A 23746-nucleotide genomic window follows, 5' to 3' on the forward strand; every position below is an offset into this window, starting at 1 on the left:
AAGCTGCACAAAGGGGAACAGAGCCCTGATTTTGCCTCTCCTCGGCCTCGTTTCAGTGGGGTTGACCCCCCTGACCCCTGTCAGCCTGGCGCTGCTCATGAATGCCAGGACGGGCGTTCGCTCGGGGATGGGCAGCAATTACTGTTGGTGGCCGCTTCCAGCATCAATAACTCAATCTGTGTGTCGGCGAGACCCAAGAACTTTTCATTTTAATGAGTCTGCGGAGGCATTTAACATGGAGGCAAATTAGCGGCTGAGCCGGGAGGTGTCCGTCACTTCCAATTTCAGCGGGCGCGGTGCCGCCCCGACCCCTGGCCTACTTTTCACACGTCTCTGACTTCTCCCTAATGCAGCCACAAAGAGGGAGCCAGGCACCCCCAGCCCCACGGCAGCCATGGGCCTGGGCAGGATTATTGCCAGGCTGCGGTGGGACGGACTCAGAATCGCGCACTGCGCAAACCAACGGAGCACCAGGAACTTCAGAGTAAACTTCCTGGCCGGGCAGGGGGAAAAGCAGTGTAACAGCAAAAATATTCACTCTTTAGTGTCCCTATGCCACAACACCAATTCTGACAGTTACTTGGTATGTCCTTCTAGCTATAAAACATCAGGCCAGCGACCTAAGTGCATAAGTATTAATGCTCGATTCTGTGTTTCAACGGCAATGAACTTCCAATCCTCAATAAAACATGTGGAATTTGAAAACTGCCAACAGCTTTATGCAGCAATAACAACAAAGGCTTTATTTATGGTATTCTATCAAGAAAAACCAAATAAATCTTAGTAATAGTCTGTTTAACGTATTTTAAAAATAATTTCTGTTTTGTCCAGTTTCAGAAAAAACATATATTTGCAGTGCTGTACATAGCAAGAGTGTAAGTGTTTAAAATTTGGTGATCTTCCCCCCCCAGTTCACCAGAGGGCACACCGGCACAGGAACATGCATTTGCCCCTGTACCACACAGCCTGCTACAAAACAAAAAAAAAAGAAAAAAATTGAAGAAATTAACCATTTCAATGCAACTCACTCCAATTTCATGGTAATTTTTGTTCAGTGACACACTCTAAGATAGTTTCCAGAAATGCTGTCCAAGTCTATTTAAGAAAAGAATGTTCTCCACCGGTATTTTGTACTTGAATCTTCCTTCCCTTTTCACATATACACATACATAAAATATAATATTGTCTATAAAACCATGCAATAAAAATCAAAGAGAACAAATTCTAATTCCCCATTTTAAAACAAAAAATACCCTTCCAGACTCCTATTAAAGAGGAAGACTAAGAACCCTGGCTAAGGCACAAAACTGAAAGAGCAACAGCTGCAATTTCTCCAAAACCTGCCTGATATAACAGTTTAGAATGACACAACCAAATAACCCCTTCAAATATATTAAAGCTGCAATTAACACTTGGAATGCTACTCTGCCAACAGAATGATGCTGAAGAAATTAAAATCCATAAGCCAATCAAGTGATTTTAAAGCTCTCAATCTCTTTTCTACTGTAGCCACGAAGTGTTCAACTACAATCCACTAAAAAGTAATTTATTCATCAATGGTAACACCTGATTTTCCTGCACTGTATTTTATTATCCTTCTTAGTAATCGTTTATTGAAGAAAATGCTTTTATTATTAAACTGTGGGTTTTTTCTGAACTGGAACTCAGCAGTGAATTCACAGCACTATCACAGCAGTCCAGCCCAATGTTCTGTATGACTCCAAATATATAAAGCTGAAGTGTGCAAGATCTCTCACATGGCCCAAACCAACTCTGAAAGCATGGAGTTCAGTGGTAACTGTTCTTTAGATGTGGCTATGTAATATTTTTAACAACATGATCCCCAAACCAAACGAGCTGTGCTCTTCCAAATTTCAATAAAGAATGATAGTGGTGAATGTAACAACAAAGATAGTATTGTATAAGGGGAACACATGAAAAAATGTCAATCTTAGACTTCACAAGAATTAGAACATACAATCCACTTCAACAGACAAAACATTTCAAACCATTTGCAGCAGTACATGTAACACCAAGTTAAAGAATTTAAACACAACAAAACTAAAACTTACTAAATAGTTCTCTGATGTGTAACTGGGGCAAGAAGCAACTTAGGTAACTGTAAGCATATTACCTCAATCACAGGGACTGTTTTGAACAGGACTTGGAGATGAACAGAATGCCAGAGATAAACTGAACTGTCATTCTAAATCAGTGTGCAACAACAGCTTCCCTGGAAGAATATGAAAAAACCTGATATGGTGCCACAAAGAAAATTACTCATTTGGATCAAGAAAAGAGGGATTATAAGAACAGTTAAGAATTCACTACAGGGCAGACAAGTAGTTTCAAGAACAGAGATTAGTAGCCTAGTTCAAATGGCATCTGAGGACCTTGATTCTTGATTCAGCTTGACTGAAGAATATTCACCCTTTTCATTAATGAAGTAGGCACAGAAAGCAAAAACTTAAAAAAAATTGCTGACAAACAAATTGTCAGTTCAGCTGAGTGCTGTCTTTATGCAGGAAGATCTGGATCATGTGAAGAACTAAAGTAACAAATGGAATGAAGTACAACAGCATGAAATTGGAAAAGTCACGCGTATTGGGAATTTCTGCTTCACACAGACTAGAAGCTCACACATAAGAGATAGCTATGTCCAAGGACACCAACTGATTACAGAACATCAGACACATCCATGTGATGTGGCTGGGAGAAAGACACAAACACAACTCTAGTTAGGAAAATTTCTCAGGGAAAACAGCAAGACATGAATATCACAAAGATAATATGATTGATAAATTCAACACCCATCTAAAAGGATACTATCTGAAGGAAAGAGAGACATTAGGAGATAAAAAGAAAAGAAAATAGTACAATTAAGACAGTTAAAATTGATGGGTAAACAACTACACTTTGACAACATAACAGGAATAAACACAATGAAAGACAGACAGCTGTTCAATCTTAAGAAAATTACTGGTTCAACAATGAGCCATGGATTAGCCATTAAAATTCATTTGGATCAGAAATTAGAAGACAATTCCTAACCACTGGTTAGAAGGGTGTAGGGCAGATTTTCAGACTAAATAAGAGTCCAAAAACTTAATTAGCCTTTATTTCTCAAAGGACACCATCTCATGTAGCTACAGGTGTCAGGACAGGAACAGACTGATCTGGGACTACATTTCATTATTAATACAAAAAGGGCTATAGTTGGCTTCAGTTTATCCAAAGTCAAACAGTCAAATTTAATCAAGCCCCATAACAAGAAGAAAGTTTCAGTCTGTGTACTGTGTAATTCTGTCAAATACTTGTACAAAACTTACTTTTTAAATGTGTTTTTATTATTCTATTGCAAGGCATGCTTACACAAACTGTTGAAAAGTGTCACAATGAAATACTCGAACTACCTATGCTTGAGTGCTGTCAAATATGTTAAATTAAACAGGCAAGGTAAATCCACCCTCAAAATCTGTCAAGAAATCGTATAGCTGATGGAGAAGCCTGCTGGTTATTGCAAGCCTGATGACTACATGGCCATCAACAAAAACAACTTCATGTAAGGCCCTATTTAGGCACTAATCTGTTCAAGCTCACAGAAATAATTCCCTTGAACTGTGGATTGTGTAAGAATTATTTAAAACTATTCCTGACTGCATAAATTTAAAAGCCAAGAGACTGTGTAAATTATACAAGTCCTTTCTCCTTCTAGAAACTAAAGTGAAATCTGAAATGCTAAACGAAGCTCAATTGTGTGTATTATATACTTCTCAAAGGAATGAAAAAAGAAATCTTGGTTCTCTCTGTAGTACATATAGAATCATGTGTTTACAACATGTGCACTGCAACACATTTGCTCATTCAAAAAACACAAGACCCTAACAACAGGTTTTTTGCAGTAGGGGAGCTCAGAGTCTTAGAAAAGAACTTCTTATTTCTAATCAGTGGGAAAAGCCACCAAAATCCATCTTGGACAGTCAAACAGATATCTCCTGAAACAAAGATTTCCCACTGCCAGTAAATATAAAATCATGACAGAATTTAGAAGGCAAAATACTAAATTATGATGTATCTGTCTGTTTCATAAACAAAATTGTTAACTGTGAAGAAATGCAACCTAGCAGCTTTCTACCATGCCCAGCAAAATTGGGTAATTGGGGATGCCACTCACTGCACTCCTGAATGCCCATCTTACTGTTACTCTGGGCTTCCAATTAACTTACTGCTATAAAGTTTCTTCAATTAAATTAACTGCAATGACATTCAGCAAAATTGTCTTCCCACTACAATCAGGTATTCAGACATATCCTAATGTGTTACAAACACGACACATTCTTTTATTTGAACATATTCAGAGAAAATGTCACTACAGAATTTTTATTGACCTTAACCCATTTCCCTCTTTTCTCAACTCCTTCACTTTGGAAGTGATTAGGTGGCTTAGAGCTTCTGCCCTTAGGACAATTAGCAAATGGACACCCATGTTCTTTCTACAGTGACATCAACAACTTCTATTCTACCCAGAAGCTATCCTTCTCACGTTTCTATAATCTATTTATCATTTTTGCTAGTTCCTTATTCTCATACCAGTCAATGTGAACACGGAGAAAAGTCTCCCCATGTAATGCATTCCATCTCTAAATTTAGTAACTACAAATAGGGAATCATAACTTAAACCTTTTAGATCTCATTCATAAGAAACATACTTTTGTTCACCAAACATAAGCGGCAAGGGAAAAGAAATCATCAAAACCGTTAGAAATTTTACATGTTACTAATAAAAATATTTTGGTCATACTATACTGCCTACAAGACTTATCACACATTTTCGTTCTGAGTTTTGATAATTTGACACAAATAATATACCTGGGCTGAGGAAAGGAAAAAGCTGGGCCTCAATCCTGAATATGTTAATATGTTTGCTCACATTTTTTAAAAGTGGACAAAAGACACTAAAATAAGTGTGCCAGTGCCTTCAAAATTACAAATGCCTTCATAGAAAGTTTATAATGTGTAACAAGACTTTTAGCACTATTAAGACTGATGAATGTTATTACAACCTTAAAATATTTCTCTTTTTTTTTGTAATTTAAGGACAGTTATTCATTAATCTAGGTTAAAAAGACCAAAAAACCCAGATCCAGAAATTGACAGGGTAACCATTTATTTTACTTAACTCCCACGATCATGCCTTGCTTCTGCTACAGCTATAATCTCTGCCCAACCTAGAAGAAGAAATTCACAACTTCTTTATGTCTCCAAAGTGAAAGTGATTATGCAACTCACGGAACTCACAAAGAAGAGTTCTGCAGAAACTGGGTTTTTGTTTGGTGCTCAAAGAGCACATTTTTCATTTCTCGATGCCTAAGGAAAACAGCCTGTATTTTTGGTCGCTGACTTTAATCAATCCGAAAGCACGCTGGACAAACCGCTGCTTTGCCGTGTGTCGGTGCCATCGGTGCGTCCCGGCAGAGGAGGGACGGGCCGGGGCCAGGGCACCTCCCTGTCCTTCCCTGCCGTGCCCTGCCCAGGCCGGCCCGCAGCCCCGGCTCCCGGCGCGCCTCACGGCCCGGCCCGGCCCGAGCGCTTCGCCCACAGGAGGGAGGTGTAAGCTCATTTCCCAGCAGGGCACCTTGCTAAAGCCGGCCTCTCTCACGCACAGCCTTTAGAAAATGTGGCTGCTATTAAAAAGACACATCACTTGAATTTCAATTTTTGGTACAAAGGAGAAGAAAACAGCAGCAACAAAGCGGAGACAACTCAACACGGAGTTTGGGAGTTAGCTTTTTTTAACGTGAAAAAAAGCAAGACTATAAACTACTTCTCTCCCTCCTGCCCTCGCCTCCTCCAGCCCCAACTCTGGTTTTCTAGGTAGTAAGGTTTTTCCAAGCGCGCTGGCCCGCCGCCAGCTCCATAAAGCGAGCGGGAGGCGCTCCCCCCGCGGCCCCTCCCGGCAGCCCAAGGCGCCCGGCCTGACATGCTTTTCAAGGCGTGCTAGACTGCAGCGCAGACTTTCTGGCTCCACTTCCATTGTTTGCACGGCTGCTTTGCTCCTTATCCAGAGCCTGGATTAGCATAAGAATACTGTCTTCCCCCTCTGCAAGCCAGCTCCCCTCTAGAAGACCTCCACCCCTTAAGAATAAACATAGGGTTGGGTTTCTTTTTTTTAGGGGGTTTCTCTTTAAATCCCTTTTTCCTATTCAGGACTTGTAGAAACCAATAAAATAAATAAAACGCTAAACAAGCGAGGCTGACAAGGCTCAGAAAGGCCCGATTGCATAGATTAGTAATTACCAAGGTCAAAGGAGTCAACACCTGATAATACACGGAGCCCTCACTCCCCACACTCACACTAGGGACATCAAAGTTATTAATGGATATGCTTTCCATATGGAGCTGAAAATAAATAAATTTAGGAAGGGGTAACAGAAAGGAGGTTTAAATCCCCCTTCCTTTTAATTTACACCTGGAAGACAGAGTTTCAAATTTCTGAAAACAGACAGGAAACATTACTTATGAAGACAACCCTCAGCCAAAAATACAAACCAACCCCTCTGAACTGCAAGTGGTGATGCCTTTACACAGGGGAATCTGCCTGCTTACACATCTGCAAACCCTTTTCCTCTGGTATGTGACAAAGGGACTGTGGTGTCCCTTTTAGAGCAAGTGACGTGATCTAGTATTAAAAAAGGCCGACAGAAGAGCGTTTCACAAGGATTGAACTGCTTGCCCTCACAACGCCTCAAACTGTCGACATGGACATATTTTTTTGTTCTGCTACTCAGCATCCAGGTGAATTCATGTGTCGTTTCATGAATAAGATAAAAACACACTTGTAAATATTACTTCATAAGCAAGCAATGTAATTTTTAAATCATCAAATTCTGCACTCCCCACTGCAGTGGGTGAGAGATGAGCTTTCTTTGACAGTATTTGCTCGACACATACAAACAGCAGACAAGACTAGCAAGTTCAACATCATCAAGATTTGCTAATACAAAACACTGCTATGCAAGGTAAGCCTTAATCCTCACTTTCCTCACCTGCTTGCCATGCCCATGGAGGCACTGTACTCAGCTGAGAGGAGAAACTCCCAAATTCCCTGTCTAGCTGTTCCCACAAATCACTGTCAATAACACACAGATATCCTCAAAGGAATGGTCTCCATCAGATTTCCAAAGAGGCATTTTAATAGCTGGATGGGGAAAATAAGTGAAATTGTAGGTGCTGCTTGTTTATCCTCCTCAAAACTGCTCTGGCAGGGAGAAGTTATTTTTTAGGTGTTCTTACTACAGAAACAAAATTTTAGATAAATGTAATTTGCAAATTACCTTTCTCTATTAAGTTTGTTCTTTGTGTTAGTTATATTACCCTTAAAATTGCAACCTTTCTGATTCTTTGGAATTTTAATGAATAGTTGACTAACTTTTGTCATCTGTGACCCTTCACTTCACCCTAGAAACTCATGTTGGGGATGTTTTTATGAGATTACAAACTCCAGGCACAGAACACGAGCAGGTTACCACCTTCACAGCGAGGGCAAAAGAAGTGAGCAAGTATTATCAGTGGCAAGTTTAGAATAGCCTAAACTAGAATCATTCATTATCTTACATAGAACCTGCAGTTTTCAGATAGTCTCAGTATCAGAGTGATAAATGCTTATGTGTAAAGTGTGACATGCTCACCTACAGAGTTACCTCACACATAGTGGATATATTAAACTACATTGCTATATTAGGAAAGTGCTTACACAGGACAGATAATGTATAATTAATTATATGCTGCATTCAGCATCATTTTCATCTGCAACATTTAATTTCAATGTGACATATGTAAGAAAGTATTATTGCTCTGGGAAAATTTTCCAGGACTCCAAATGTATGTGTCTGAGTGCTATCTCACCCTGTCAGTGCTCTGCAAGCCTTGCTGAGATAAAAACAGATTTTAATGCAAACTTTAAGTTAAACTCTAAGTGCACTGTAGATCCGCTTGGTTAAATAACAGAAACAACATAGCATGCACATGCACACAAATACTCCTCTTAAGTTCTTAAGTCTGAACAATGTACTTTCATCAAATATACCTTCAAAGATATTTCCAAACCCAAATACAGTAATCTCTCAATAGGTAGACAAAAACAGAGTTCAAAGGTAATGTTTACCTCAACAGTTTTAATCCTCTGTTTCCCTGCACTGAAGTGCTAAAGCAATACTGTTAATTTTTTTTCACACAAAATTCAAAAGCAAACAAGAGCTTTCTGATCATGAGATTAATAAGATTAAAAATCATCCATTTGTAATCTACCAACTACAGCAGTTCATTTCTCAGTGCAAAAAGGTTATTTTAAATGCACTGTGAAACATTTTTCATCAACTGTTATGCAGTAGAGCTCAGGACTGCAAGAAATCAACATATAGGGTAGAAATTTGGTTTGGTTTTAGACTAAGTGAAGTTCACATTCAACTAATAAAATCTGTGATTTTTTTTCATTCAATCTTTGCTTTTCTTTCCATATTGTAAGAAAGCACCTGGACTAAGACACAAAGAAACTAAAAAGGCACAGAGATTATATTCCTTCTATGAATTTCACTTGATTTCCTGCTTTTCTCTTTGACCATCACAGCATACGACTCAAACTGCCCATACTCAGTATTACAGGGATGACTTGGACACTAATTTTTATTGCAAACATTTCCCCCACTCTCCCATAATCCTTAAACTGGAAGGTATCTCCTCTGATGTCTCAACAGCTCCTTAAGCTAAAAATCTTCAAAGCAAAGCCATGTTCCTCCTAAGTCATGTCTTTGGCAATTCAATTATTTCCCAGTGTTAAGATCACATTCTTAAAACTGTCTCATTCTGCCTTTTCTTATGTTACTTCTGTCAATATTGTTATTCCATCTAAGGGTGATTTATTCCTTCCACATCTTCACTATCAAAAACTTCTTTCTTTCAGGATTCTTTAGCTTACATGAATCACCTCTAATGGGACGGAATTAAGGCTGATTCAAATTAAATCTGTGAAGGAAAAATTGAGGTTACAGGAAAACCACAGATTCCATAACGGGAAACAATTTTTGTTGCTAGTTGAAGAGAATACAGAATTATTTTTGGCAGAGAGAAAGGGGACAGAAAAGCCATCACTACTGAACCTTCTCTATTAAGCACTATATAGTATCTTGTAATCCTCTACCACATCCTAAGTATTTTTCCATTTCCCTTTTTTCTTTTGAGATTTTTCACACATTTGAGTTAAGCACCATACTGAAACCAAACCAGCAGATGAAAGACTGCAGTAATTTATTGGGTCAGTGTGACCAGGTTTTGGTAGCAGGGGGCTAAAGGGGTGGCTTCTGTGAGAAGCTGCCAGAGGCTTGTCCAGCCAATGCCAGCTGGCTCCAGGATGGACCCACTGCTGACCAAGGCTGAGCCCATCAGGAATGATAATAATGCTGCTAAGATAACATATTCGAGAATGAAAAACAGTTATTGCACAGATGTGCCTGCAGCCAGAGAAGAGAGGAGGGAGAATATGTGAGAAAAACAACTGTGCAGACACCAAGGTCAGTGCAGAAGGAGGGGCAGGAGGTGCTCCAGGTGCCAGAGAAGATTCCCCTGCAGCCTGTGGTACACTGTGGTGAGGCAGCTGTGCCCCTGCAGCCCACAGAGGCACCATGGGGATGCAGAGATCCACCTGCAGCCCGTGGAGGAGCCCACACCAGAGCAGGTGGACGTCTCTGAACCCACGGGAAACCTGGGCTGGAGAGGGTCCTGGCAGGGACCTGCACACTGCAGGTTTACTGGCAGGACTTGTGACCCCATGGAGGACTCCCATCAGAGTGTGCCTGAAGGGCTGCACCCCAGGGAACTGACCCAACTGCAGCAGTCTGTGCAGCAGGGAATATCCAGAGTCATGCATATCCAACAGCTGCACTAAGCAGCAGCAGCAGGAACGTGGGATGAACTGACCACAAGCCCCATTTCCCCACTTCCCTTCACTGCTGGAGAGGGGAGGGAGGGCCCAGGAAGGAGGGAGGAGTAGGAAGAAGGTGCTTTTAAGATTTCTACTTGTTGCTCACCTCTGATTTTGTTAGTAAGACATTCAATTAATATCCCCAAATTGAGTATGTTTTGCCTGTGATGGTAATCAGTGAGTGACCTCTCCTGGTCTTTATCTCCACCCATGGAGAGGGGAGTGATAGAGTGGCTTTGGTAGATGCCTGTGCAAATTTTAAACACTAATAAAGCAAACTTTTTTCCCCCTTGCCCATTAGAAAAGTCTTATTAATTCAGAGATTGGTAGTATCAGCAAACATGAAATTTACTGAGGGGGAGGGGAAACCGAGTAGATTGCAAGTGTACATTTGCAAATTCCAAAACAACTCAAAGGGCACGGAACTTCAAGACACCTGTATAAATATCCCTTTTCTCATACAAAGACTTCAGGGACTCTCCTCTGCACAGGCAGACGCCTTATCACTTCACTTTCATCCCACTGAAAGCCTGGGACTGAACTGTTTCTGTAAAAAACGTTCATATGCTTTACCTGCCAACTGAAACAAATAATTGTTTTTCAAACACCAGCAACTTGAATGAGCATGTTTGAACGAGAACAGGAATTTCAGATCTTAGAACAACAAAATGTGTTTGAAGTCTGGTGAAGTGTAGCCATTTGGGAACCCCTCTGCACATCTACATCGTGGAAATTCTCCTAACAGATGTGACTACTGACCCCTCTACCATTACTCTAAACAGATTCAGATTTTTACTCAAGATACCCTGAAATTCCTATACTGTGCTGTAAACTCAAAACATACATATTATAAGGACACGATAAAAATATCCTTTCTTGACATAGACTTGGCTATGGCACACCAAGTAATTTTTTTAAAGGAGGGTACATACATCTGGTTTAGAAATAAGAAAATTACAATGTTTCTATCACAGTGTCTTTATAGGCATTAAAGATATTATAAAAAGACTTATCTAAATCAGTCTTAGATTTTGATAAACTAATAAGTTAAGCTGCTATTTTAAAATATATTTGAAATTGATCCCTAGAATTATTTAAATTAAATTCTGTATCAACTGAAACATTTTAGAAACACTTCACCTAACATTTCATGAAACTTACTGTACCTTTACAACCTTGGAACCTCTGGAGAAGGACATTCTTGACTTTTCAACCTAGTTTAGAGGAACCTACTCCACAACTAACTACTTAGGACTGCTTCAAAATACTGCCATCAGAAAGAGTCATTTATCTGCTTTGTTTTGGCTCAAAGGGAAAAAAGGAAAGAAAACAATTCTTGAAAGCAAAATTAATCCCTCCCTGTATTAATGTCCAGTTGAAAACGACATTTTACTATTCCTAATCTAAACACTAAATAGAATTTAAGCAAAAAAAGGCAATCTGGTATGTTTCTAATTACATATCCCAGTTACAATCATCTGGTTGCAAAATATATTCCTATCAACATAAACATCTTCAGACTGCATTGCAAATGCATTCCTTGTATGCTTTTCTCACTGTAAGATCTTAAATTGTTCTCTATCCTACCCCATAAAATTCCCATCCTCAGATACAGAAATAAAATAGACAATTTAGTTTCCTTTTACTGCACAGGAACTTGTCTAGATTTATTTGAATTCTGTTGTCCTTGACACTTTTGAGAGGAGCTCCTGAGCCAAAGAGAGCCAACATAAAAATGCAGGGATTCTCAGCAGTTTAATCTGACCTTGCTGAGCCCGATAGTCTTGACCTAGCAATAGGAAGGCTCTTGTTTTGTGTGGTCTGAGGTCAGGATGATGAGACTACTGGAACAAGCTGGGATAAGCCAGGGGCAATGGCAGTAAGGAAAGCCCTGTTAGGAGGACACTGCAGAACAGAGCAGCCCCAGAGTGGAACCACTGGCACTTCCTGTTTTGATCAACTGATTCACAAGATGACACGGATGTCTGGTTCCTCCACTCCTGGAAAATGCTTTGAGCACACTGACCTGTATTTCCCACTTGTGGTTTGAGCCTCAAGTGGCTCAGCCTGTTTGTTATGGAATTAACTCCTAGCAAATAGTTTGCCACCAAGGAAATTCAATGGCAGCTAACCCAACCTTATAAAATAATTGTTTCCTAACAGAACAGAGAGGATCTTAGGTAGCCTTGATGATTAATAAGAAAATCATTGCAGGAATACCATTTCACCACTGGCATCCTTCATTCTGAAGCACCTGGAATGTGTTTCTGGCTATTGAATGAACAAGCTCCATCACATTAAGATGTTCCTACCACTACTGGTTTGGAGGACACAGGAACAACTCTAGGGACAGAAGAAGCTGAAAAGTAGGAAGTTATTACTAAACTGTCAACTAAAGTTGAGGTTAGAGGTCTTTAACGTCCTTCTAACTCGTGCCTTGCTGCAGGCAAGGCAAAGTAAGGGAGTATTTGACATTTTAATGGGAGGTGCTGGAAGTCATCCAAGTCCAGTTTTCAACATCCCAAAGAAAATAAAGTAATCATGCAACCAAAACCTTTCTATTAACTGAAGAGACAATACCATATGGGACATCAGTTGCAGAAGGGAATTGAGCACACATAACCCTACTGATTACATGTAATACACTAATCAGAATTTCTCCAGCTGCATTGCACTAGAAATGCACAAATTCACAGGTGTAATTAAAACAGAGCTATTTACTCTACTGAGTCAGAGGAAAGAAAATTTTACACTGAATCAAAAAATAAAGTAGAATTAGCAAAAGTACAATGAAAGGTTTTATTACAGAGATCCTGTATTAAAGAAAGATAAAATAAACTATCTTGAGAACTGCCAGACATTTGATACTCTCCACTGAACCCTAAAATGGAAGAGACAACCAAATAAATTTAATCCCAGTTTCTCTCTGTAAACCAATCAGGAGCTACCAAATAAACTATCAGGCAGCAGTTTTAAATGCAAACAAAAGACACCTTTTATATATAACAAATATTTAAAACTAAACCACTCACCTTTACTGTTTTTTGTAGGTGTCTGAATTCATAAATGGGCTCAAAGACATACCTGAAAGCAGGTCAGGCAATGAAATACAATACTGCTGATCTGACTCAGGAAGCACATAAAATGTCTGATCAACACCTGGGCAGTGTACCCTGCTCACATCTGGTATTTATAGTATTTCCCTCTTTTGGCACTCATGATCAATGTTTTTCTTTTGTCTTTGTCCCTTTGCTATTGAAATTCAGCTGTAAAAGGTATGAAGACAAGAGGCAGGATATGGGAGCAGGAATAATTAGCACAAGGACTTGTTTTTATTTGGTTCTGATAAGCTCCCCTCTTCTTGCCATTTGTGTGCTTGTGGATCTAGAAGCCCATAATCTCTGGCAAAAAGAGAACCAACTGTGTGAAGATAGAGAAATTTTGTGGTGGAGTGGTGTTGTAATTTTATTTTTTCCCAGATCAGCTGTTTACATAAAGGGAAAGCAAAAAACAACCTCCCTCTTCAACTGCTTCTAGTACTACTTGTCTTTTTTAAAGACAGTGGACTAGAAAGCAGAAAAAGTAACTTGTGAAGGTGGTTGGGGGTGTGTGTTTTATGTTTCCCTTTTCAAAACAGTATTGTGCCCAGTTTTCAACCCAACTACTTATGCTTATGCCCTACCACTGGACACTGTGTAAAGCTTTTTCCCAGTCATATCAGCAAAATAAGAAACTAAACTAATAATCAACTAAAGCATTAGTAGTATTCACGACTAAGCAGATTCTACCAAACAAAATTTGCCTGATATCCTAACTCTTCTCCAATGTGCCTTTGCACAACAGATGTCTCTGTAGTTGAGGCTGAGTTGTCTTTTTTCATAACTGAGATACAGACAGAGATTAGATCAAACAGGTGTTTTAAGATGGTATTAAAGACTGTCACTAGCATAAAAAAGATGGCTCTGAAATGTTTTATAAGATATGGTGGCTGCTTATCATGCTTTTTATCCCTGAAATACTCAAAATAAAATTTTGCATGCGTTAACCTTACCTCCAAATTAGGAAACTGAATGAAACTGTATTGTACTTCAAGCTTCCTCCAGACTGTTTTCATCTGTACTTCCACTTCATTAGTTCAAAGGTGGTATTATGGAAATGCATATTTCTACTGATCTGCAAAATACAGAGAGGATTTGATCAAAGAGATGGCTGAAGAAACCGTGCTGACAGTTTATGGTCTAGAATGTGAACTGCACATTGCAGATACCTGTATCTGGAATTACAAAAACCATCTCATGTGATGAGCTACTCCCAGCTAGAAACTTCCTAAGAGTCATGCATATCCAATAGCTGCACAGTTACAGCAGCTTACACAAAAAATAATTTAAAAATAATTTTACTGTTATCAGTAATTGCTCATATTAAAAATGAGCCAACAAAAACATTTCTATCCTTTAGCTGGAAAATACCTTTGAGATCATTGAGTCCAACCTATGACCTAACACCACCTTGTCTACTGGACCTGGCACTGAGTGCCACTTCCAGTCCTTTCTTAAAACACCTCCAGGCACAGTGACTCCACCACCTCTATGGGCAGTGCCATCCCCCTTTCTGGGAAGAACTTCTCCCTAACGTCCAAAGAAAGGATACATTGTTGGTGACACCCATGGAAAAAACAAGCCATTTACAATTCAATCTTTATTAGAAACACCAGAGAATCTGTAAGACTGCAGTTCCACACCAAATATCCACTGGTGTCACACCATTAGTTCCAGTGCACCAGAAACTGCAAGATACAAAGAAATAATTGATTGGTTTTTGTAGCTGTGCACGGGCATGATTTCTCCTGGGAACTGAAAAGCAAGCCAAGAATTTAGACAAAGGTACTGGCAGTCGGGTGGGTTTGATTTTTGGTTTAAGATTTTAAACTGCTGTACATCCCAGCATCAGAGGAAAGCCTGGCACAGGTTCTTACCCAGTTCTCTTAAGGATTGTGAGCCAGGCTGACTTGTGTCAAGTCCCAGCATTTTCAGATGCATTGCTGGTAGCTAAGATGGGCTTACCAGCTTTGTTACTTCGATTCCACAGTGAGCAGATGCCACCTATTGCCAACTCTTCCCATTTTATCAGTGTCACAATTTCTGAATGTTTTCATCATCTGAAGCTTTTGAGAAGATCCTACAAAAATTTTACCATTTAGAAGTTCCAGTCTTATGACTGTGATCATAACCTTGAAAATCACACAAAGGCTTGAACACCATCATTCCAGCTATACTGTTAAACAACATACAGCCACTCACACAGTGTAGAGATTGAATGACTTTTGAATATCAAGGCTAACAGGAGAGGTGCAAACAGAAAAACCATGTGTATGATTTCCAGCAGAGAGTTTCAGCATCCACTCTCCTCCTCTTTTCCTTCCTAAGCACCATAAAGACCTTTACATTATAAGAAGGTCAGAATACTTCTGTCTCCACATCCATTTATAAGCTCTGCTCCTCACACGCTGAGGTTTAATAGTCTTGGTAATAAATAATAAATTTGTGCTAAATGGTAACCCAAAACCATCCAGAATATCAGACAGCACCAATTCTTAAAGACAACTGTCTCCTCTGAGCAGACAAGCTGACACTTGACTTATTTCTTCCATGGTGAAATTGAAAGAACATTCCAGCCATGCAATTGTGTTTGTAGAGATTGTTTTTGCTTTTTAAAGTCAAGAATCTGTAAAATATACCTATCTCTTCTCCTCCCTCTAACAAAGGACCTCAAGTTCATCTTCTGATGGACTCCAAACGAACAACAAAAAAAGCAGTTGGTGTGCTTTCTGTTTTTACAACACCTCCAATCTCCCTGTATCTAGTACCTGATTAATATAAAGTCCACTTTGTATTATTTAATGAGTTTGCTTTGCAAGAGTAAAGACATTTCTGAACAATGCAGTTCAGGGTTTTTTTGTTTTGTTTTTAAAACCATGTCCTCCTTATATTTTTCCAAACTCCCAAACTGATGAAGTAACTGTTCAATTCTCTAAGTATTCATTGCCTTTCCTGATTCCAACCCCATGGATCAGATATCTAAGCTCTCTTACTAAACAATTTTATTTTGGTGAACTTCCTGCTCTGCACCACTCTAGGTATGTCTGTATTAGCATTTAATTCAAATGAGGACTGCACTTTTGAAGTCCATCTCCCAAACAAGCCTCTTTTCCTTGCTTTGCTTTACATTGCAAAGCAGTCATCAAGTACATGAACCAGATTTCTTTTGAATAAAATCAGATCAGAGAATGAGCTTCAGGTGTACATTGTACATGCTCCAACCACCAAGAGGAATTCAGCCACAGAATCAGACCAGGACCAGCTTGAAACAAAACTCCCACCACCTGTATAGCACTTATGCCAGGTTCTCAGCACCTGACAGGTCTGATCTTATTACACCACTCTGCTTGGTAATGTGGACACAGATTCTTTTATGACTTACTGTATTTTTGTGTCAGTTCCAGATTCATCTCTCCCCTTTTTAAAAGGAAAACTACAAAACCTCTGTCAGATATGGGACAGAAGTTAATGATAATTATTAAATTACAGGAGTGACCTCACAGTGTTACTATTTCTTCCACTTCTTCATCAGCATGAAATGCTACTTGAGAACATACTCAATTTTACAAAAATCAATTTACTTAAATATTTATTTTTATACACTTATCCAAACTGCTTAATTATTAATATAAAAGTTCTTCAAAATGTTTAGTACCATTCTTGATGGCATCTTCCAGAGAAGTGCCATCAAGTGCAAAATAAAACAAGTGAATATTTGCACAACTATACCTTCACTGTATTAGAATTTGCAAACCTACAGCAACTATAAGAGGCACAACTTCAAAAGTACAGAGCCTCCCAGTGCTTGTAACTAGTTACATATTAAATCCAGATTTATCTACAAATTGTTCTTAATGCCAAGATTAAATTTAAGATCTTTATATATTATCAACTGAAAAATATCAGCACTCAATTGGGAAAAGTAAAATCAGAATAACATGAACACACTAGCTACCTAGATAACCCAGAACACTGCAGATTTTCTGCCACTGGCAGGCCCCAGGGAACAGTGAGAATATCTGAAGTGAGTTGATTTAAAGCTCATTGAGGAGTGGGGGTGGTTCCCCTGCTAGCAGAGTGCAGGAAGCAGCAGCTCTGAGCAGGACAGACAGACCGCAGGGACTCGCAGCGGCAAAGCTCGAGTCAGTCTGACTCGCCTTGAGGAGCCAACTTACTCAGCCCGTGGATTCCTTTTTTCTTGTCTTACCACGTATCTCCAGTTACTGCTTCCCTTCTCAGCAGCTCCAGCTTCTTCAGTTCCAGGGCCACATCCAGCTCATTCCCTCACCTGTCTCTTTTGATGCCAAAAACTTTCCTGGCACTTGATTTCTCCTGCACTCTGTTCATTCCCACTCTGCTCCAACTGCCTCACCAGTTTCCAGGTGGATTACTTTATTCATCTTAAATTATCTTTCTTCCTGAAGGAGCCTGCTACTTGTTAAATGCAGTGTGTATTTAAGGAACAGAAGTTTGTAAGGTAACTTAAAGTAACATAAGAGTTAAACTATTTCAAGTGCAATTAAGTACATGATCATACAAGGACTGATTGGTACAGACAGGGTTAAATACTTGACCATTCACTCCAGCTTCCAGTTCCTTCTTTCCTGCTCTTTCACCTCCTCCAGCCATCCTCAGAGCACTTCTGCAGGGTGCCCACTCAGGTAAGCATACCTTTATTTCAATTTATCAAATAGAACTTGTTTTGGAGTTTCTGTAAATTCAAATCATGGCACAGACACATGCTTAGGTGATAGCAGACTCACAGATATCAGGAAAAAAAAAAGGTCAAAAGCATTCAGCATCTGAGACTTGGGGTGGGAGCAAAGGGGAAAAGGAGAAAACTGTGTGGTGCTTGCAACACATTTCTGTGAGCAGTGTCAGAGTTCATGGCCAGCTGACAGCTCTGGTAACCAGAGATGGGAGAGGTTTCAGAAACAGAATTATTCGTCCTCAGGTAAACCATAGCCCTAGACAATAGGCTTCTTGTTAGGAATCTATGCACAATGAAAATATGCTGCAGACCCATATGGTAGCCTGGAAGATGCTTCAGTTAACAATCTCATGACTGCCACTAGAAAATACAGCCACAATTCTTGCCATCTATTGCTTTTACAGGACTACTACTGCTCTGAAATATAAATTGAATTGCAAAGGGAAAGAAGCCATACCAAAGTTCCAAATTTTACTTCACAGTTCATGTCCAAATAGAAGAATTTATTAAGGAAACCCTTTCCAACAAGTTTACATGTGAGCTAAACCCCCACAGCATGCTGGGAAAAGCAAACATCATAGTGTATGGCAAATTTGGGGCTTGCTGGTTTTGTCTGTCAAACACTGAAGGTACATGAGCAAGAACATCTCCCTGAACAAACAGCCCTTCCAAATACAATGAGACCAATTAATGAAATGGAATAAACTGGCTGAACAAACACTTTGCAGTCCCTGGACACCATGTCTTCCAGGTAGCAAGAGGGGAAAATGAGAGCTTGAGACATGGCTCAAGCACATTTATTTGATCTTTGTGGAAAGGTAGTTCAAAATTGTTCAAAATCATGCTAGTAAAAATATACCTCCATGAAAGCTAATTTTAAAAATTACTTTTATACCTACCTTCCCTTAAGCTTTAATTAACAATCATTAAGTTATTCTTGCAAGGTATTAAAAATGCAAGGGATTATAAAACATTCAAGCACTTCATGTCTTACAGTTCTTCACATCTGTATTACACTGGTTTGGCCTTCCTATATATCTGGTCAAAACACTTCAATTAGTTCAGAATACCACTGATCTTTCCAGCACTTCCAGGTTGTTCTTGGAAAGCCTCGATTTTGTTGTTTTTATTGATTACTGCATGGATCCTTGACAGCAAAAAGCATTCTTAATCATTTGTGAGAATTTCAGAAATTCTACCAAGAAGCAATTTGAAGGAAATGAGATATCACACAAGACAGAAATAATACAGATTGAAACATCAACTGGGCCATTCCAGTACTAATCTAACCTGGCTGGTTGGTTGTGTAGGCAGGTGGAGTAATTAATGTGGGCTGCTGCCACTAATGGAATCAACTCCTGATTGACCTTGCAGTCTGACAGAAAATATAGGACCAATCTGTACAATTTAAAAAACCCCCAGAAACCTACAACTGTTTTTCCTTAAGTCAGATCACCCTCTTTTTTGAGGGAGAAGTTGTTCTCTATCTGAGCCATACAACCTTTTCCTTCCTGACTCTGTTTTTTATTTAATACATGTCTAGCTGGAAGTTCAATGGACCAGGCTTAGTACAGCAAAGGATTTTTTTGCAGAGCAGACAGCTCCTCTTGCCTACTCAAGAGGTATCAGAAGACTCCTCACATGATTTGTCCCCTTTTCATAGGAGGGGAGAATCTGTGCCCTAGAACAACCTGAGCTTTTCCTTCTGAGGCCTTACAACCATGCAAGCACACACAGACACAAGATACCCTGAAGAGGAAGCATCTGAAGGACCAACACACCATGTAGCAGCTAAGCAAGCACTCTCCCTGCCCTTGTTGCACATTTTTTTGTTTTCATCATCTTCAGTGCCTGTTGAGATAGAAGACAAAATGGTCTACACAACGAAGCTCCTGAAATATCATTGCCCCGGGCATAACCAGAAGTATGAGAGCACAAAAATTCCTGAGTAAGGTGGGACTGTGCAGTACCTGACAGAAAAAAAAGAATTTTCCAGAATGACACCAATGTGCATAAATTACAATACACCATATGTGGATGTGACAGCCTGGTCAGAGAGCAGGAAAATGGGATTTGTTTTCTCACAGTGGACTTGTGAGACTTTTTAGGGAGTTGTAGAGAAATAATGATAACTTGTTCGTATAAACAACCTGCAAGTGGTGTTTTCCTGTTCTGTTCTTCTGTTCTTCCCAAGGACTGTTTGTGAGAAATATGTTTTTGTTAATTATCTTATCAAGTAGAATGTGTGGAACCTATCTATAAAAAAAGAGAATTTTTGTATTTAAGCTGCTGTTGTGTAAACCATCCTGGTGAATTTGTGTGATTTCTTGCTCAGTGGTGACAACCATACTCTCCACAGCATCCAGTGGCACAAATAATTCATTATAGGGGCCATGAGAATCCAGGCACAAGGCTCATTCTGCCTCATCAGCAGGGCTAGGTAACTCCACCAGGTCTTTATTTTGCCCTGGCAGATGTAATTTTCCGTATCAGAAGGAGTCTAAGCCTCCTGATTTCTTAGAGGACATCTTCAGTGTTTTATTTTGGCATGCCTAGCTACATCATGTGTAGTCATCTGAAAGACTCCACAAGCTCCTGTGCTCCCAGGAACACTGCAGAATTCCACTCAGTCTTCTTAAATATTATTCACCGGTGAGCCAGCAGAAGCTGAAAAATCAGCTCACTCTCCAAACTTCAGAGGTAAAAGGAATCTGACAACAGCTTGCTGTTAAAAGTAAAGCAGCTACCCTCAATAGGAAACCCATCAGCCTGCAGCAGTGGTGACAAATCAAAGCCACCAGTTCATTCTGTGCTGAGAGGTGAAGTCAGAATTTGACTTGTCAAACTTTGTCAAGTAACAACTGGGCAAAGGCCTTTGCTGAGCAACTCCTTCTTTCATCACACCCCACAGCTCTCCAAGTATCCAAAACAACTGCTCTAACAAATATACTTGGTTTTCAAGAGGGATGTAAAACTCAACTGCTTTAGCACAAGTTTGGAGGTACCTGGCCCAAAGCTCCTCCACCCACAATCTCAGCCTCCTCTTGGGATACGGATGACAGAGTGGCCCCACAATTACAATTAACAGTCTTCTGCTGTGCCTGACATCCCTGAAAACATAAGGCTGCTTGTGACACCACTGACTTCATAAGTCTTCCTGAGTTGCAAAAAATTTTACCAAAAAACCCCTACCCCAGGCTCCATGCTGTGTTAAACCATGCCCACATTTCCCAAGCTGCAGAAGTCACTGGGGCACACCTGCCACCTGCCTGGTGGGGTGCCTGTGTGGAGGGAAGCACCAATTCACTTGGATCACCTGGCACAGACTGCAGGATGCACACAGACTGCAAGATGCACACTCTTATCCCAATGCTGATGCTGGGAATGCTGCCCAGAGTGCCATTTCTCCCTGACAAAAGAGCCAATGAAATTTAGCTTCTGCCTGTCCTGCAGGATATATTAGACCACACTCTGATAGGTGATCCTCTTCTCCCTCCCCCTAAGATTCCTGCGAAAGGTCAAGTATTTCTTCTGTTTGTGTGTTTTACAGAGTAATTCAAATGGGGAGAAACATTTTCAGGAACACTTCCATTAAAAAGATAAATAAATTCTGTTACAACTTTAGAATTCCATGGTTTTGCACACTGAGCAAACCACCTGAAAACTACACTACTGTTCTACCACACTGCCTTATACCTCTGTGTGTGTAGGATTGATATTTTCTTTCTTAAATTTAAATTTTACATCACAAATGTTTAAATTTTTAAGTAGTGTGGTGGGTTGACTCAGACTGGATGGCAGGTGCCCAAAGGCACTGTCACTGTCCTCCTCAACTAAACAGGGAGAAGAAATATAACAAAAGGCTTGTGGGCTGAGATAAAGACAGGGAGAGATCACTCACTGATTAATGTCATAGACAAAACAATTTCAACTTGGGAAATTAATCAAATTCAATCAAATTGAAATAGGATAACAAAAAATAAAACCAAACCTTAAAAACATGTTCCCTCCATCCTCCCCCTCTCTTTGGACTCAACTTTACTCCCAAAATCTTTACCTCCTCCCTGCATGAGGAACAGGGGGACAGGGAACGGGGACAGCGATCAGCTCATCAGGCACTGTCTCAACTGATCCTTCCTCCTCGGGGGAGTACTCCTCACACACTTCCACTGCTCCAGCATGAGCTTCCTGCCCTAGGAAACAGTTCCCCCTTGGCTAAACCAATGAGACTCCTTCCCACAGGCTGCAGTTCTGCATGAATTGCTGCAGTGTAGATTCCTTCCATGAGCTGCAGTCCCTTAGGAGAAGGCTGCTCCAGCACAGGTTCCTTCCACAGCATCACAAGGGCTGCCAGCAAACCTGCTCCAGCATGAGCTCCTCTGTCCATGGGGTCACAGCCTCCTTTGGGCATAAACCTGCTCCAGCATGGGGTTCTCCGTGGGCTGCAGGTGCAACTGTGCTCCGTCATGGACCTCCATGGGCTGCAGGGGCACAGCTGCCTCACCATGGGCTGCATGGCAATCTGCTCTGGCACTTGGAACACCTCCCATCCCTCCTTCTCCACTGAGCCTGGTGTCTGCAGAGTTCTTTTTCTTTCTCTGACATATTCTCCCTCCTCTCTGCAGGTCCACTTGCTATGCACAGGAACTCCTTCCCTTGCTCACAGAGGCACTGCCACCATCAGTGATGGGCTGAGGCCTGGCCAGTAGTGGGTCCCTCCTAGATCTGGCCAGCACTGTGTTCATTTAACATGGGGGAAGTTCCTGGCAGCTTCTCACAAGCGTCACCCCTGGAGCTGCAACAAAAACCTTGCCATGCAAACCAAATCCACACACACAAAACCATACTAAACACGGGTTGCAGGCTGGCTAACTTCTGACCAGAAACACAGGTCACAGGAACACGTAGATGGGAATGACAAAACCTTTCCAACAAGATCACTGCCTTCAGCAAAGCACTAGGAGCTATCAGCTCAACAGCTCTGAACACATGGAAGTGTGACAGATTCTATAAGGAATCAGGAGACACCTCAGACACCACTCCCACCACAGTAAGGTTAAAGGCCTTCACCATGAGCAGACCTATCAAGTATTTAAGTTTTTCTATAGGAAAGTACATGGATTACTCACTGACATTTAAGAGAACAATAACTCCCATGGAGGAACCTTTGGAGTCCACATTATATCCAGTCTCCTGCTTTCTTTAAATCACTAACTACAAAACACCACACAGGCATATAAAAATATTTCAAATTATTCTAGATAACTTGAGAATTCATTTGGACCACATGTAGTATCTAAAACTTCGATATTTGAGTATTTTCATAGATTCCTTTGGACAAAACTTCAGAAAGTCATAACCCCATAGTCTTTTAATGCACAATGTTACACATGGTTGTCTGCAGGAACGTTTGGCTTTCCACGATTAACTGAAGCTCCTGAAACAACAAGTCTTTGGCAGAGAAGATACACAACTAAATGCTTTACCCTTTTTTGTAATTCAGTGGTAAAACATCCCCACCTTTCTGTACATAAAGTGAAAGAATGCTTTATAATCCACATGACCATGTGAAATTACCTTGGTAACCTTTACTGTATTTCGTCTCAAGCAAACTGAACTTTCCTTCATCCGTTTACAGGTACTGTAAACTTCTGATACAATGAGACCAATTCATTATTCAGACAACTGAATATTATCCCCTGAAAACAAAAGTCCTCTTTTTTTGCAAAAGTGGTTACACACAAGAAAGCTATAATTATGGAATCAACTCTTTTAGTAAAATGTTTGTACTAGGGACTTGTTGAAGCATACTTGGTCTCTGAAATTTCTTTAAACATTGTTATTTCAGAAGAAAAAAAGCCAAATGGAAATTAGAATTGTGGAATATCCTGAGTTAGAAAGGACCCACAAGAAATCATAGAAGTCCAACTCCTGCACAGGACCACCCCAAGAGTCACACCA

General features: G+C 40.2%; 1 protein-coding gene across 2 annotated transcripts in view; it reads right to left on the reverse strand.

Moving 5' to 3' along the window:
- Positions 1-23746, reverse strand: part of BMPR1A (bone morphogenetic protein receptor type 1A) — a 72792-nt gene that overhangs the window by 21256 nt on the left and 27790 nt on the right. Inside the window, exons 2-3 of one of the 2 annotated variants that reach the window (XM_054276825.1) lie at positions 14028-14149; positions 13009-13060 (exon numbers count right to left, since the gene is read on the reverse strand). The gene's annotated coding sequence lies outside the window, so the exon portion shown is untranslated. The remainder of the gene's footprint in view (positions 1-13008; positions 13061-14027; positions 14150-23746) is intronic. The other variant, XM_054276824.1, reaches the window with a different exon arrangement.

This window comes from Melozone crissalis, unplaced genomic scaffold (assembly GCF_028551555.1).
Source record: "Melozone crissalis strain CALT ecotype California unplaced genomic scaffold, PUWL_Pcris_2 ptg000019l_1, whole genome shotgun sequence".
Taxonomy (NCBI): domain Eukaryota; kingdom Metazoa; phylum Chordata; class Aves; order Passeriformes; family Passerellidae; genus Melozone; species Melozone crissalis.